We start from the raw sequence: 16,933 nt of genomic DNA on the forward strand, positions 1-16,933 counted from the left end.
CTCGGAATTGGCTCAGAATCCATAATGTTTGATCCAAACATTGCCTTGATTTCAGAAAGCAACATTTGTTCAGAAATTTAACAAATATATTTATGTATTTCTTCAAAAATCAGAATGACAGAGGGAAGCAGAGGGAGAGAGAGAGGTCATCCATCTACTGGTTCACTCCCCAAATGGCCTCACGAGCCATGGGTTTCCCATGTGGGTGGCAGCAACCTAAGTACTTGGACCATCATGCCCTGCCTTCCCAGGCACACTAACACACAGATGGTTTGGAAGGACTCTAACCAGCCAGGACTCTATCCAGCACTCTGATGCAGGATACCAGCATCACAAGCAGCATCCTGACCGACTGCACCACAACTCTGGCCCCCGAAATTTCTGTCTTAAAAGATTGGTTATCAGGCAGGAAGGATATTCAAGCAAGATATCTCCACAGAATGAGTTGAAAAAGAGAGCCCTGGAGGACTGGGGCTTCAGTGGGTACCCTTCTTGACACCCTAAATAAAGAAATTGCTACACATTTTCCAACACACCTTTTGCTCACTGCCTGGCTTTAGTTAATTTCATAATAAAGAAATCTATATATACACATGTGTGATTTTTTTGAGTATCAATTTAGACATTTATTCGTGCTCTCCCATCCCATATGCCGGGACCTTCTCAACTAATATAGAATGTGAGAAAAATGACTGGAACGCAAAGGGTATGCACCCAGTTACCATAACTCCACACTATTTATCACACAAATGTGTCTTAGGTCATGCACTATAAGTAATGTGACTCTTCAAGGAATCATGGTCTTCATTATAATTCAATTTCCATAAGCCCCTACATTTGCTTATCGTTAATCGTGCCTAAATATTAGCTAACTAATCATTGCATCTTCCCTTTGGACATATATGTGCCTTATTATTTTCAAGGGACCATACTTATTTTATGGGTCAATTCTTACTAATGGGTTATCCCACAATAATTTTTATTTGGATATTTTATATTTTTCTATGTTAAGGAAAGCTGAATTTGACTACTAGAATCAACCATGGACTTATTAATAGAGAACCTAAAAAATTCTGCACATGCATATGTATGCGTACAAATACACTCAAACAATGTCAATTAACAGGCAGGATAGGAAGTCAGGGCTAACCACAGATCTCTTTTCCTGATTGCAGTGATGAATCCCTGAAATTGACTGGGAAGGGCCATTGTTTCTACATCCATTATCCTTGTTTTAGTATCAGTTTATCTTCCTCCATATTCAGAGGAGTCCACATGGGCCTGACAACTTCCTTGCCTTAGAAAATGTACATGAACTCTAGACTTGGTTAGTCTCTGTCTACAGTAGTTTAAAGTTTAGACCTTTTAAGGGCAATCATTTAAGAAGATCCATTTGTATATTTTTAGGAGAGGAAATAAATTATTTAAATCCATCAGAAAATGGAAAGCTTGCGTTTGTAACAAAGCACGTGTGTTTTAAAGCACAGGTCACTAAGTGGCTATGAGAGCATACATTGCTCCATAGAAATCACTGATCCAACCACAACTTTACAATGCTGGAAACAGCACAGGCTTTCCTGTATGTGCCATATTGTTCTGGAAGTAATTGTTCATGCTAAGTACTTCTCCCTTCTTTCTGAGTTGCAGTATTTCCGTTTGCTAATCTTCAGATCTGAACACATGCACTGCCATCATGTTAGAAGACTCTCTTCTGGTAGAAACATCATGTCTTTTTTTTTTCCCCCAGCCAGGAATGTGAAGAAATTCTTAACCCTCGCCAGTTCTTGACATAAATAGGAAAAAACAATGGTTTCGGAATTCTAAAGAGGAGAGTTACCTGCTAAAAAGCACTTTTTTTCTTTTTCTTTTTAAAGATTTATTTATTCATTTGAAAGTCGGAGTTACACAGAGAGAGAATGAGAGGCAGAGAGAGAGAGAGAGAGAGTCTTCCATCCGCTGGTTCACTCCCCAGTTGGCTGCAATGGCCAGAGCTGTGCCAATCTGAAGCCAGGAACCAGGAGCCAGGAGCCTCCTCTGGGTCTCCACATGGGTGCAGTGGCCCAAGGATTTGGGCCATCTTCCACCGCTTTCCCAGGCCATAGCAGAGAGCTGGACTGGAAATAGAGCAGCCAGGAGTTGAACCAATGCCCATATGGTATGCCAGCACCACAGGCAGCAGCCCCACTGATATGCTACAGCTCCAGCCCCCAATAAGCACTTTTAAAAAACCATGTGCCTTGTAATAGGTATCTATTTTTTTTTAAGATGTATTTTTATTTATTTGAAAGGCAGAATTACAGAGAGGCAGAAGCAGAGAGGGAGAGGTCTTCCATCCGCTTCTTCACTCCTCAGATGGCTGCGATGGCCGGAGCTATGCTGATCCAAAGCCAGGAGCCAGGAGCTTCTTCCAGGTTTCCCATGTGGGTGCAGGGGCCCAAGGACTTGGGCCATCTTCTACTGCTTTCCTAGGCCATAGCAGAGAGCTGGATCGGAAGTGGAGCCACCAGGACCTGGCCTGGTACCCATATGGGATGCTGGCACTGCAGGCGGCAGCTTTACCCATTACGCCACAGCACCGGCCCCAGGCATCTGTTTTTTAAATCACATGCCTGCCAACCTCCACCAATCAGTTATGGACTCTGAGATGAAATCCCATCAATTCTGAATCTCTATAGTGTTCTGTTAGAATATTTTGTTACAGGTATTAGAATTTATCTTTCCAATGGTAGTAGCTTCAGCTTCTGAAATTTTCTAAGGTCTAGGCCTAACTTAGGACAGATTATGGTCTGGCCCAAGAAATCCTGACTCTGTGATAGTCGGGTAATGTACTAAAAATAAAATAAGGTTTTATAAAGGTAATTAGCCCTAATATTGCACTTTTTCATCCAGCCTCTTCCTAATTCTCCCAGCCTTTCTATCACCTTGGAAACCCAGATAACAAGAGACAAGAGACTTTGTGGTACTTACCTAGCCTAAGAGCTTTTGCATTCCTTAATGCACCATAATTATCACCTTGCCAATAAGCTATGGCTAGATCGCTGAGTCTCATTGGCCATGAATTAAAAATCCCAGCTCTCCCATATTTTGTATATCAGAGAAGAGAAACTTGCATTCTTCACCTTTATCTATACCTGTGCATCCAGGGAACTGGTGCCAAGAGCATATAACAGCAGACCCAAGAGAGACATTCCTGAGTGATTAGCTAGGAACAAAAGGAACAGTATGTCCCTGTTTCATAAGTATAAGACCATTTGTCTTTGGGGTAAAGAATCAAATGTCAAGCCCCTAGGAGAATATAGAGAAAAAAAGATGCATTTAAATATGCTTCCTTTTTTGTTATAACTCTTAATTTATTTTACAGTGATCATTCCAATTAGATTCAGATAGGCTTTTGTTTCTTTGAGGTATTCACTGCTCTTTATGACTTGAACTCTTGTACATGATGCACGTAAAGCCTTACTCATAAGGAATCAACCCTTTCTATATGGCCAGTATCAAGTATGGCAGAATTGCAAGCACTCATAAGCACTGTTCTGAAACCAGAATCTGCTTACCTTGCAGGCTAATCTTTTTTAAAACTTTCCTATTCTGCATTCAGTAGAATTTGCATGATCTACCTGTATCCAAGACTAAGGCTCTACTAATGACTTGGTAGCAGCTTCAATTATGTTGCAAAAGTTAACATGTCAGGAAAATCTACAATGACACTCAATGTTCAGTTCTCACAAGAATCCCCACACGTCAGTCTTCTGCTGCTAAGACTGGAGTATACTATACTCCATGGACATCTGGAATTTATATTCCTTGCAATGAGTCAACTATTTCCTGAGTCACAGCACTGTAGTTGAGTCCTCCACATGACTGCCCACTGAAGTGCCTATATTGGATGTGAAGTAATACTAAAGTATTGAGGCAATTTTAATTTTCTCGAAGTCCAAGGTATAGCAAGTACTGACAGAAAAGTTCAGAGGAATAAGGGTGTAGTTTCAATCACATGGCCACCTAATACCTACTACATAAGAGGCATTGTGAATTGTTAGGGTTATGGTCTTGGCTAGGTATCTGTACTAGGAAAGACTTGTCTCCATAATGAGAACACCTAATGAGTAGGATAGACCACTTTTCCATAACACAAGCTATTTTGATTAATTTTCTTTATTTCATAGTTTATGAAGGAGACCAAAGGTCAGAATTTTCTGTTGAAATAGCACCGATATCCCACCCCTATGAAATTAAGTAGGTTCCAAAATGTTCAGCCCACCTTAATCATTGATTTCTTAAAGACAGTGGAAGCCGTATAATAAACCTGGAGCTCCATTTAAAAATCTGCTGGGTTCAGGACATGGCCTGAGGGATTGTTCTCCAGGCTGCTGAGTTCTCCCTTTCTGGGATTCTGAGTCAGTGCATGGAGCACTCTGAGTCTAAATCTGACATACTGTAGCCTTGCCCTGTAATTTTCAATTTAGCTTTGGATTTCACCACATCTCTCTATATTTCAGGTAACTCACAAATCATCACCCTGCCTTAATCGCTAGCAATCCTGCTGCTCACTTAGCCTTGTTACCAGCAGGCTGTCCCAAGAGGTATAAAATCTGACACTATCATTCCCGACATACAGCAGCGTCCCATACCCAAGCCACCAGCCTATGAAGTATCTCTGACTTTCATAATGCTTAACGTAAGCTCAGGAGGCATCAGGGTACCTTAAAAATTGGGCATTTAGTCCTTTATTTTCAGTGATCCATTCTTCATCTATTTGAGTACCATAAGATGCATGAATTGCCCCATAGGATTTCCAGTTCTGCACAATAAGGAGGAACTCCCTGGTCACCCTAACTAGGTAATTACATGCCATTCAGGATTTTCCTAGACTTCAGAGTGGTTTACAAAAATAAGCCAAAGTCCAGCTAAGGTAAAAACAACAGCAGCAGCAGCAACAACAAAACAGAAAAAAAAATGTACATTTCTTTGTTTTTTTTTTTTAAAGATTATTTTATTTAAGAGGTATAGTTACAAACAGAGAGAAAGAGAGAGACAGAGAGAGAGAGAGAGGGAGATCATCTATCTACTGGTTTACTCTTCAATTCGCCATAACAGCCAGGTCTGGAAGGAGCCAAAGTCACAGCCAAGAATTCCATGTTGTTCTTCCACATGGGTAGCAGAGGCTGAAGTACTTGATCCATTGTCCTTTGTCTTCCTGTAAGCAGTGCAAAGGAGGACATTTACAACTATTAGCATTTACAGAAAAAGGCAGGACAGATCTCAAATTAAACAATCTAACTTCACAACTTAAAGAACAAGAGAAAGAAGAATAAAATATTTAAAATTGTTTCTTTGTACTTGGTAATTAACCAAAAACATGAAAGGCTTACTGAATGAAAACTTTAAAACATTGATGGAAGAAATTGAAGAAGTCAAAAATAAATGGTGGGGCTGGCGCTGTGGCACAGTGGGTTAACGCCCTGGCTTGCAGCACCAGCATCCTATATGGGCACCGGTTCTACTCCGCATTGCTCCTCTTCCGATCAAGCTCTCTGCTACAGCCTGGGAAAGCAGTAGAGGATGGCTCAAGTCCTTGGGCCCTTGCACCCTCGTGGGAGACCAGAAGAAGCTCCTGGCTTCTGACTTCAGATTGGCGCAGCTCCAGCCGTTGCGGTCATCTGGGGATGAACCAGCGGACGGAGGATCTCTCTCTCTCTCTCTCTGTCTCTATGTCTCTCTGTAACTGTCTTCAAATAAATAAAATAAATCTTTAAAAAATAAACAAAAACAACCCTTGTTCATGGACTGATGATTTAATATTGTTACAATGTCTGTACTACACAAACATATCTACAGTTTAGTGCAATAACTATCAAAGCCCCAATGAGATACTACCTTACACACATCAGGATGGTTACTATATTTTTTAAAGAAATATATAGTAATTAGTGTTTGTGAGGATGTGCAGAAATTGGAAACTTTGTGCACTGTCAATATTAAAAATGAATCCCTGAAATCCAAAGATCTGACTTTCAGGTTTATCCTTACTTTAAAATAATTCATGTCTTTCTCCCTATATCTATGACTATTTATCAGTTTTTCTTTTATCTTCCTGGGGAAAATGCCTTAGCAATATCACAAATAATTATTGCAGATCAATTTTTCATCTTAGCTAGATAGTTTAATGTGAAACAGGCATTAGAATGAGGTACAAAACACATTGCGCATTGCTTTTTCAAAAGAGCTTGTTCCTTGCAGAACTGGGTTGCGTGTGATACTGGTTTCTCATTGGAGAACACTGCAAGGGAGGCGAGATAGCTCTGCTCTTAGAGAAAGGCAGTGACCAGGAGCTGCTGTTCAGTTCTCTTGCTTTTAAAAATTCCTATAAAAGATTTTGAGGAAAAGGAAATTAAATATGTTTATTTGTGTGCAAAATGTTTTCAAATCCCTGCCTACATGGGCTCTTCAGGTTAATCCTCCACCTGTGGGCTTGAAACCCATATGGTTGCAGGTTTGAGTCCCGGCTGCTCCACTTCCAATCCAGCTCTCTGCTGTGGGCTGGGAAAGCAGTAGAAGATGGCCCAAGTCCTTGGGCCCCTGCACCCATGTTAGAGACCAGTAAGAAACTCCTGGCTCCTGTCTTTGGATCAGCTCAGCTCTGGCTGTTGCAGCCATTTGGGGAGTGAACCAGCAGATGGAAGACCTCTCTCTCTGTCTCTCCTTCTCTCTGTAACTCTACTTGTCAGATAAATAAATAAAAATCTTAAAGAAAAAAAAAAGCTCATGGAAAATGTGTGTTGTGAAAAGCTATTTCCTTCAGTACTAGCACTCAGAAGTCAGTTTTAAATGATTAATTATAACAATAATGTCCATTTTTCTAATTCTTGGAATGTAATATAGAGGCTGTTACATTGTGCATCCCTCCTTATGCTCTTTAACTGAAGTATTTCAAAGTATTCAATTTGTTTCTGTTTTTCCCTGTAACAGCTTTAGTACCAACGCTTTCTCTCTTGGTTTTCCCATGAGACAGGAAACTGCCTGGCACAAATGTTTGCTCTCTCAAGTGAACACATACACACTGCACTTTTCTCCTTCCTGTTCCACTTCACTGGTTGAAAACCACCTGATAGGAATTGTGAATGGGTAAAATCGGTGTGGCTAAATTACCAGTGGAACAAATGACTAAAGATAGCAGGCACTTACAAGAAACTTCAGCAGATAGCCAAATGCTTCATTTCATTCTCAGAATTGGTGCTGGGCTTTAGAGGAAGTGGCTGACTTGAACAGATGCCGTAATCTTGGAGGAGTACATCTAAGCACTCATTGGTGAAAAGCAAAACCTATTTATAATTCAGGATGAGGCAAAGTGAAATCACTCTTCAATACAACTGAGAAGTTTCCATTTCCTCCACTTCCGCTTGTTGTTTCAATTTGAAAATCCTTAGATATTAATGCAGTCAGAAGCAACTTCTCTCATGCAACTTTGGCTGGTTGATATCATTTACCTATAGAGTTTCAATTTACTGAATATTTTAGATATTTTTGCCTTAAAATGCAACCTACACCCTTAACTGGAGACCATTTGGCTATACCATGGATGTGTTCAGCAGTTGCAAACTGGAAAAGAAATGGTCTTAAACTGGGAGAGGAAGACTTAATCCTGGATTTATCCCAGTGATCTAGAAAGAGGCACCCACACTAGAACTAGAGTCATAGCAGGACGAGTGGCAAGGAGGATCTGAAGGAGGAATATTCACCAAACAGAAGTGTCATGACTTTCAAAAGTCTTGTCAGTTGCAGAAATGCCGAGGACAAGGCCCTGTGATGACCGTGATGACCGTCAAGCCCCCATTTGGCAACCTGAAAGGGTTTAGGGCCAATAGGGGAGAGAAGAAATATACACGAAAATAGGATGGATGAGCAGAATATTTCCAGAATGGGAGGCTGAGCTGCTTCAATAAGTAAGTATATGGAAACTGCGGCCCTGCACAGTGTCTCTGCTAGTCTCACGCCTCCCTCCCTTAGGTGAAAGGTTCTTTGCTCTGCTTTGACAATTGCAAAGTAGCCTCTTGCTAAGGATGAGGAGTGGTGCATGAGGTCCATCTGGCTCCAAAGTGCCCTGGATCACAGACTCAGAGGTAATTTATCCCCTCTACAGAGAACATTCTGATGGCAGGCCCTGTCTTGAGGTCTTGGTTTTTTTGTTTTTACAGGAACCTCAGGCCCTTAGCAAAAGTACCAGCTACCTACACATAGGCCCCAGACAGACTGGAGTCCTCTTTGTTATCATCAACATTCCCCAAAGAACACAATGGCCGTTATATCACCGATTCAAGCGCCACAAGCATTGAGACCTGTACACAATCTAAACACAAAGTTCTCAACCTCAGTCTCAGACTCTCAAGGTTCCTTACGCTTAATGGCTTGGGGAATCTGGGAATCAAGTGCTAGCTGCCAGTAGTCTTTGCTCTGCACTCTGCTCTAATGAACACCTACTTCCTTCCATCACCCCCTTGCCATCAAGTGGTTTATTGCATGTTGGGTGAGCAGACGCAGGTTTGGAATTCAACAATATCTGTTACAGACCAGAATGCAGAATGCAGGGGCCTCAATTCTGGGCTTGACTTGAAGCAACAGTCATGAGGATGTTAGCCTGAGAAAGATTTACCCCATAGACGGACAATGAACAGAAAACAACACACAATTCCTTGTTTTATCATCCCTTTATACTCCTCACCTAATAGGTTTTTCAGTTTGTTGAAATTGCCCATATATTTGAAAATATCATAGATTATTTATAAATATATGGTTGAGAAAATAAAAAATAACAACACTTTTACCTGTTGTAATATAAAAAATATACTTCTATTAGAGCTAGATATTGGGGCAGGCATTGTGGTGCAGTGGGTTAAACCAGCTCGTCATGCCAGCATTTTATGTAAGCACCAGTTTGAGTCCTGAATGCTCCACTTCCAATCCAGCTCCCTGCTATTCAGCCTGGGTAAGCAGCAGATGATGGCCCAAGAGCTTAGAACATTGCCACCCACATGAGAGACCTGGATGGGGTTTCCTGGCTTTTGCTTCAGCCTTGTCTAGCCCTGGCCGCTGCGGTCATCTGGGGAGTGAACCAGCAGATGGAAGATCTCTCTGTCCTGTCTTTTCAGTAACTCTGACTTTCAAATAAAATACATAAACGTTAAAAAAAATAATTAAATGTTGCACCTCTTTTTTTAATTTTATTTATTTATTTATTTTATTTTATTTTATTTTTGACAGGCAGAGTAGACAGAGAGAGAGACAGAGGGAAAGGTCTTCCTTTTGTCGTTGGTTCACCCTCCAATGGCCACCGCGGTTGGGGCGCTGCGGCCGGCGCACCGCGCTGATCCGATGGCAGGAGCCAGGTACTTATCCTAGTCTCCCATGGGGTGCAGGGCCCAAGTACTTGGGCCATCCTCCACTGCACCCCTGGCCACAGCAGAGAGCTGGCCTGGAAGAAGGGCAACCGGGACAGAATCCGGTGTGCCGGTGCCGCAAAGCGGAGGATTAGCCTCTTATACCCACCTTTTATAGTCCTAAAAGTGGTTTTGGAAGAAAAATGAGACAGTATATTTAGAGTTTAAGTTGCTAGGAAGCACTTGATGGAAATTAAATTAAAATTACCTGGGTTGGAATTTTACCAGGCAATTAAAATTAACATTCCTCTCATACCCAGGAATTCAAAGGACTCATCAGTATCAGCAAGAACAAAAGGAGCTAATTTAGGATCCTCAGCCTTGGTGCCAGTGTGCTCATTAATGCCACCTGCAATGTGGCCAGAGCACGAGTTAAGCTAAACGCAAGGGAAGCCGCTTCACAGGTCTGAATGCTTTCGCTCAGGCATGTCATCGATATTTTTCTGATGCTGTTTCCAAAATAAGTGGGGAGGTATCCATGTCTCAGAGCACTGACTTCATTCCTTCCATCAAATCGCCGAGGAGAACCATCACTGCTCCAGGTTCAAAGGCCCATTTAGGGCAAAGAACACTGTCAGCATTTCTCTCCTTGCCCACTTTGCATGGAGAAATATCTTTGATGGTGAGGGAAAAAAAGGAATTCAAAAGCCATAATAGTTTTGTCTAGCACAGTTGTGGAAATACATCTGGAATCATTAATACTGAATTTGGTGAACTTTGCAGAATACTGATTTAATACTTCTGAAAACACAGAAATTGCAAACACTCCAGGTAAGTTACTTCAGTTCTTTGCCTCTCCCAGATCTGTGGATTTTGGAGCTCACTTACCTGGTCTCCTACCATCTGAACAAGGTTTAGTTCTCTTTCTCAGTTCCTACTCTGGTTCCCTAAGACTCGTCTGATATTGCAAGTAGCATACTTGTTATAACAAATCCCTTTCCGTCTATTATCTGCATCTGTGAGCAGCTTCGAGAAGGACCTATGAGTTTCTCTTCTTTAGTTATCCAGAATGTGGGACACAGTACACAAGAGTTAGTAAGCAGAGCTTTGTTGAAATGGAATTGAAGTACATGTTTCTATAATACTGTTTCAGTATAAAACTGAAAATGAAATGAATTCTGGAATAAAGTTTATGTTGTGAAAAGCATAGCTTAGATATTACCTGAGAAAAATGGATCCTAAGAAAAAATAATACCTTCTGAAAGCTCATAAACATTAGCTAATTCTGAAAAAATTACTGTACATATCAATCTTATTTAAGGAAGCTATTTTGTTTCAAAGTGATAAAAAGGAGTTTCAGACAATATTCATGATAAGAAGTCTAGGTTTTCACTTTCCCATTAAAATGAGTGAAATGGAGCTGGGAGGGTGTCAGTTTTTTTATTATTATATTATGTGGAAATGTTTATGATTAATTGGATTTTAGACACCATTGAGCAATTTCTGCCAAGAGAACATTGTCTGTACAAAAGAACTCGCAACCACTACTCTTTAAAAGGCTTGAGGTGTTCTCAGAGGTTGATTGCCTGGGCCCCCAAGAAGCTGTGTCTGGTTACTTCACTGTGATCTAAAATCATTTCTTTCTATGTGTATCAAGATAAAGGAATGGTTGAGAAGCACTTCTCTAGCATAAGAGTAAGCCATGACCTTGGCACAACATATCTTCTTTTGAATAGAAAAACTTATTATAAAAATAGATTATATTATTCATTTGTGGGTGAAAATAGAAAATCTTCAACTGTATTTTTTGCCGTTGATATGATGTATATTGGCAATAAGTTACCATAATGTCAGCAGGAATCAATTCAGGCTAATATTGCAGTAGCGTTCTTTCAGAATCTGTTTTTAAACTGTCAGCACGGGGCAGCTTGCTTTCTTAGTTCTTTAGCCATTAAAAATGTTGTTACCTCTATTAGAGACCAGTATCTCAGACAACAGCTGCAAGCAAAATGCCTCAGGGGCTGGCCATATATTAGAACTATGTAGAGTGAGTAGAATGATAGACTGTGGGAGCTGTGAAGGCTATGACCACGAACTCAGATTTTCATTTTCATGTCTCATCTATAGGGGCATTGGGGGCCACAGGGGCCTGGCATTGCACTGTGGCTGTTTCAGCTACTGCCTGTGATGCCAGCATCCCATATGGCGCCAGTTCAAGTCCCAGCTGTTCCATTTCCAATCCAGCTCCCTGTAAATGGCCTGGAAAAAGCAGCAGAGGATGGCCCAAGTCCTTGAGGGTGGCCCTGCCAGCCATGTGGGAGGCTCAGTTGAGACTCCTGGATTTGGCCTGGCACAGCCTTGGCCACTGTGGCCATCTAGGGAGCAAACTAGCCGATTCAAGATCCACCTCCCTCTCTCTCTCTCTCTCTCTCTATCTCCCTTTCTCTTTCTGTAATTCTGCCTTTCAAATAAATAAAAGGAGCAACTGATATACACTGGTAGCCAACTGTATTTGCATTAAAAGTACAGATTCAACAGCACAGTCCCTCTACATTTTAAAGAAAAACTTGTCTATATTTATGTAATACCTCCAAATGTTTAAATGTTCACAGCTAATTCAAAGGTTGTAAAATACCATGTAAATAAACAAAAATTCACATATTCTGTCAAAGCGTAATCTCTGTGCTACTCTGAAGTCCAAAGTACTAGCTATAAGAGGGTAACACAATATATTTGAAATTCACATCTTATGTCTGTGAATAATGTAACAAAATTATGAGACCAAAACTATGAGAACCATATTATCACTAAAATAGCTTTCTTTAAGATATCAGGATTTCCTTGTGTTTATGTGCAACATAGTTTTCTTTGTTTTTAAAGATTTGTTATTTATTTGAAAGGCAGAATTACAGAGAGGGAGAGAGAGGTCTTCTATCCGCTGGTTCACTCCCCATGGCCACAATGGACGGAGCTGTGCCGATCCAAAGCCAGGAGCCAGGAGCTTCTTCCAGGTCTCCCACATGAGTGCAGGGACCCAAGGACTTGAACCATCTTCTACTGCTTTCCCGGGCCATAGCAGAGAGCTGAATCAGAAGTGGAGCAGCCAGGACTGGAATCGGTGCCCAAATGGGATGCCAGCACTGCAGGCAGAGACTTGAAGGCTTTATCCACTATGTCACAGCACCGGCCCCTTGTTTTGTTTGTTTGTTTGTTTGTTTGTTTGTTTTTTAACCATTTTATTTCACTCATGTTTCAAGGAGGTAGACATGATATGTTTCTTTGTTTTAGATTTTTTTTAAATTTTGTTTAAATTTGGCCAGGGATTTCTCTGCACATTCCTGGAATGTTGACCAGAAGTAAAAATAAAGATTAAAATAAATAATCTAAAAAATATAATGGATTTGGGATATAGAGGAAAAGAAGAAGGAGAACTTGAAAATAAGAAAATGGATCAAGGTGAAACAACCCTATTGGGAATAAAAAGAAATTATTCAAGTGCTGAGACTTGAAGAAGTTGGTGTTTAAAATGATGATATGGTTCCTTGGTGGATCATAGATAAAAGGGAAAAGTAAATTATGGGAGGCCAAATTGCCAAGTTATAAAACTCCCATGATGAGATCATTATCACTCTTATGCAGTAAACATTAATTATATTAAAACTGGTAGTTGCTCTAATATGTAGATATTAAAGGAAATATCCTTATTAAAATGATGACTCTAAAGATTTAAACTCCACAGATATTCTTATATGTTAGCTTAATAGAGGTCAAGTTGGTGTTGTCTAGACATAGATCAGGTATTGGGCTGCCATTGTGTGCAATGGAGTAAGCTCTGCTTTCAACACCAGGGTCCCATATCAGGCGTGAATTTAAGACCCAGTGCTCTGCATCTTGTGAGTGCACCTGGGAAGGCAGTGGATGGTGGCCCAAGAACATGAGCCACTGCCATTCACAGGGGTGAACCAGTCAAGTGCCTGGCTCTTGGCTTTGACCTGACCCAGCCCTGGCTGTTGCAGCCATCTGGGGAGTGAAACAGGATGGAAGAGCTCTCTCTCTCTTTCTGTCTTTCCCTCTTCTCTGTTACTGTGCCTTTTAAATCAATCAATATTTTATTTTTTAATATTTTAAAATTTATTATTTATTTGAAGGACACAGTTACAGACAGACACAAGGAGAGACACAGACAGAGGTCTTTCAACTGTAGGTTCACTCCCCAAATGGTCACAAAGGTTGTAGATCTGGGTTGATCCAAAGCCAGGAGCCAGGAGCTTCTTCCAGGAACCATAGAGTCAGAAGTTACATCAGACACCACATCAAAACTCTTCAGGCCAAACTACCAACCTGGAAGCCTATTCCCAGTGAGAATATATTTCAAAGTGATGATTAGATAGAAACATTTCTCAGATAAACAAAAGCTGAGAGAATCCATCACCAGCAAATATCTGCTACAAGAAAAGTTACTGCTCTCGGGTGGAGAGAATATAACACTCATCAACTTGAACCTAAACAAAGGAATAAAAGTTTCTACACATGTTAAGGATGCTTTAATGCTTTAAATCTTCTAATAACTGTCTTCAGATAACTATACGAAACAATAATAGTATTAATATTTTACAATAAGTTTCAAAACAATATAAAGGTAAAATTATGAGAGGAATTGAAAATATACTATTATGAATAATTATATAGTATAAGGTACACAGTGATGAAGTATGTCAGAACGCCAGAGAAAACATTCAAATAATTTCAAAAAAAAAGGGGGGGGATATAACTAATAATAATGTAATGGGACAAGATCAAGTGTTTCAAATAGTGGTTAAGATGCTACTTGGCCTGCCCACATCCCATGTCAGAGTGCCTGGGAACAAGTCCTCGCTCTGCTTACAATCCAGTGTCCTGCTAATACACACCCTGGGAGGCAGCAGGTGACAGCTCAATTAGCTGAGCCCCACCACCCCATGGAATACCCAGTTGGAGTTCCAGCCTCCTGGCTGAGGCTTGGCCCAGCCCCAGCTGGGACAGACATCTGGGAACTAGACCAGTGGATACAAGATCTTTGTATCTCTGTCTCTAGAGATGTAAGGAAAACTCTTTATCCTAATAAAGGAAACCTTTAGAAAAATACTTCAGAGAATAAACTTGATGATAAAACACTGAATGCTATCCCATTTATATCAACAAAAAAGATGTCTGCTCTCATTCTCCCTACTGGATATCACCTGAGCTTTTGACTATGAAATAGGATAAGAAAAAGAAAGAAATGGATTGGAAAGGAAGAAATAAAACTGTTTTAAATCACAACTGGTAACACTATAAAGAAAAATCCAGATCATTATGTTAAGGGAAATAAGCCTGACCCAGAAAGACAAATATCAAATTCTCTATATTTGTGGAAGCTAACGTATAGAGAAAGGGTACAAAATTGTGTGTATGTTATATCATTTAGAATGCAGTTATACACATTTTATGGATTTTTTTAGTTTAAAATGCAGAGTGAAGGAGAGAGATTGACAATCTACTGATTCATTCTTCAAAGCACCATCAGACTGGGTTGGTCCAGGCTGAAGCCAGGAGCCTGGAGCTCCATCTGGGTTTCCCAGGTGGTCATCATCTGCTTTGCTAGTTGCACTAGCAGTGGGTTGGATTGGAAGCAGAGCAGCTGTGACTCCAACTGGAGCTCTGTTAATGGAATGCCAGCAGCGCACACAGAGGCTTAACTCCCTCTGCCACAATTCTGGCCCCTGTAGCTATAAATATTACTTTGCTGAATTAAATCAGGTACATCACAATATACCCTTATTTCCCCAGATTATGATCATTGTCATGAATCCCTTATTTGGGGATATTAATATCCCTGTTTTCAAGAAAAAAAATAGTATTATAATATCTACCTATGAAGTGAATGTGGAAAAATGTAAAAAACTGTTAGATTTTAAAATTGAAATAATTTACAAAAACAAAACCACAAAGAGCCACTATTACATATATAACAATATGTGTAGGAGGAAAAAAAATGCCTGCTGAACAAAAAGCTGGCAATGGTTTCAAACAGCTACAGCTTTGACAAGGTACTAACTAAAATTCAACATGGAACTGTCACTTGGGCAATTTCCTCTGTGTAAACACTAGTTACAGCAATAGAACTGCTAGTATTTCACTAGAGAAGTGACAATACATGTCCACACAAAAACCTAGCCATTGATTATAGAGCAGCTTGTTCACACCCATAAGTAGCCTACATGGCTGTCAGTGGGTAAACCAATAAAACAATTTATGCTGCACCCATACAACGTAATGCTACTCACTAATAAAAAGTATCCATTATTGACAGATGTAACATTATGGATGAACGTTGAAAACACCATATTGAGTAAAAAATGGCAAACACGAAAGACTACATATGGAATGATTCCATTCAAGTGGCATTCTAGAAAAGGCAAAACTCTATAGAGAAAGAAATCAGAATTCAAGGGCTTGCGGGAGGCAATAGGAGAGGGTGAGAGTACTTTAGAGGATGGTAGAAATACTCTAACTTGATTGTGGTAATACTTGACTGTAAATGTTTATGAAATTTTGTATGTTATATTTTTAAATGGGCAAATTTTACTAAGCAAAGTACAGCACAATAAATAAGAAGAAAATATATAAGTCTATGATTGAAGGGATAATGTTACTTCTTTAAGCACAAAGAAAATTTATACTAACCAACGTTGGCCTTGACTTTGTGAGGGAAATAACAGAGATGCCATAAAGGTTACAGCCAGAGATGGGCCTAAAGAAGTCATAGGTATTTGGCTGTTTGTCTAGCTAGGCTAGAGGGTATATAATAACGTGACTCTGAGCTCTCACTGACTTCTGTTTACCATTGTGGAAAACCTGCATAGGAAAGTTCAGTATTTAACAGAGCTGTTGTATAGGAAAGAGGTAAAGAACTTATCATTACAAGTGCCATCTGTTCTAGAACTGATCTCCTGAACAAAAACTGTGTCTGCCTCATCCACTCATTTCTAGGCCTCAGGACATCCCTTGTTCCCTAGTGCTACTAAGTACCACAAGATGAATGGCCTAAAACAACAGAAATTGCTTTTGTGTGTTCTGAAGTGTCAGCAGAGTCATCGGTCCCTTTCTCTATAGACTTAAGAGGATACTTCCAGCCGGCGCCGCGGCTCACTAGGCTAATCCTCCACCTTGCGGCGCCAGCACACCGGGTTCTAGTCCAGGTCGGGGCGCCGGATTCTGTCCCGGTTGCCCCTCTTCCAGGCCAGCTCTCTGCTGTGGCCAGGGAGTGCAGTGGAGGATGGCCCAAGTACTTGGGCCCTGCACCCCATGGGAGACCAAGAGAAGTACCTGGCTCCTGCCATCGGATCAGTGCGGTGCGCCGGCTGCAGCGCGCCGGCAGCAGCAGCCATTGGAGGGTGAACCAATGGAAAGGAAGACCTTTCTCTCTGTCTCTCTCTCACTGTCCACTCTGCCTGTCAAAAAAAAAAAAAAAAGAAAGAAAGAAAGAAAAAAGAGGATACTTCCTCCCCTCTTCTTAGTTCCTCATGGTTTGCTAGTAA

This window comes from Oryctolagus cuniculus, chromosome 20, assembly GCF_964237555.1.
Source record: "Oryctolagus cuniculus chromosome 20, mOryCun1.1, whole genome shotgun sequence".
Taxonomy (NCBI): Eukaryota; Metazoa; Chordata; class Mammalia; order Lagomorpha; family Leporidae; genus Oryctolagus; species Oryctolagus cuniculus.